The sequence below is a fragment of the Triticum dicoccoides genome, chromosome 2A (assembly GCF_002162155.2).
Source record: "Triticum dicoccoides isolate Atlit2015 ecotype Zavitan chromosome 2A, WEW_v2.0, whole genome shotgun sequence".
Taxonomy (NCBI): Eukaryota; Viridiplantae; Streptophyta; class Magnoliopsida; order Poales; family Poaceae; genus Triticum; species Triticum dicoccoides.
Genome location: NC_041382.1, coordinates 627,617,141 through 627,618,836, shown reverse-complemented (window position 1 = coordinate 627,618,836; position 1,696 = coordinate 627,617,141).

Sequence of the window (1,696 nt, the reverse complement as noted above, 5' to 3'; positions counted from 1 at the left end):
CCGATAAAGATCTTCGTAGAATATGTAGGAGCCAATATGGGCATCCAGGTCCCGCTATTGGTTATTGACCGGAGACGTGTCTCGGTCATGTCTACATTGTTCTCGAACCCGTAGGGTCCGCACGCTTAAGGTTACGATGACAGTTATATTATGAGTTTATGCATTTTGATGTACCGAAGGTTGTTCGGAGTCCCGAATGTGATCACGGACATGACGAGGAGTCTCGAAATGGTCGAGACATAAAGATTGATCTATTGGAAGCCTATGTTTGGATATCGGAAGTGTTCCGGGTGAAATCAGGATTTTACCGGAGTACCGGGAGGTTACCGGAACCCCCCGGGAGCTATATGGGCCATTGTGGGCCTTAGTGGAAAAGAGAAGGGGCTGCCCTACATGGGCTGCGCGCCTCCCCCCTCCCCTAGTCCTTTAGGACTAGGAGAGGTGGCCGGCCCCCCTCTCTCTTTCCCCCCTCCACGAATCCTATTCCAACTAGGATTGGGGGGGGGATCCTACTCCTAGAGGGAGTAGGACTCTCCTGGCGCGCCTCCTATGGCCGGCCAGCCTCCCCCCTTTAGTCCTTTATATACTGAGGTAGAGGCACCCTAGAACACACAAGTTGATCCACGTGATCTATTCCTTAGCTGTGTGCGGTGCCCCCAGCCACCATATTCCTCGATAATACTGTAGCGGAGTTTAGGCGAAGCCCTGCTGTTGTAGTGCATCAAGATCGTCACCACGCCGTCGTGCTGACGGAACTCTTCCCGGACACTTTGCTGGATCGGAGTCCGGGGATTGTCATCGAGATGAACGTGTGCTCGAACTCGGAGGTGCCGTAGTTTCGGTGCTTGATCGGTTGGATCGTAAAGACGTACGACTACTTCCTCTATGTTGCGTCAACGCTTCCGTAGTCGGTCTGCGTGGGTACGTAGACATCACTCTCCCCTCTCGTTGCTATGCATCACATGATCTTGCGTGTGCGTAGGAAAAATTTGAAATTACTACGAAACCCAACACCAAGTTCTTCTACTGCTGGTGCTGGTCCAAGTTCCTCTACTGCTGCTGGGCCAAGAGGAAGAAACAAGTTCATCCCCCCAAGAGTTGCATGTAGTGGAAGAGTGAGGAAGCCATCCTTTAAGATGTCTGAGTGGTTCAACTGTTCTCAAGGGAGCAGGTGAAGTTGTGTTAATTTATGGTGAGCTGATGATGTTCAAAACATCTGCATTTTGGTTGTGATGACTTGTTGGGCTGTGATGAAAACTTGTGTTGCTTCTGGTTAGCTGTTGATGTTCTAAACATCTTTATTCTGGTTGTCATGAGTACTTTCATGTAAGGTACCTAGTGGACTTGTTGGGCTGTGATGAAAACTTGGTGTTGCTTATGGTTAGCTGTTCATGTTCAAAACATCTTTATTTTAGTTGAGTACTTTCTGGTTAGTTGTGGCTCCTAATTTTCTTATTGTTTGCTAATAAGTGTGATGAATGTGGCTACTATTGTGATCCAAGATAACCTAATTTGATCATCTAGGGTGCCTCGGCGTCGACGGCATCCCAGATAACCTAATTTGATCATCTAGGGTGCCTCGGCATCGACGACATCCTAGATTACCTAATTTGATCATCTAGGGTGCCTCGGCGTCGATGGCATCCCAGATAACCTAATTTGATCATCTAGGGTGCCTCGGCAACGATGGCATCCT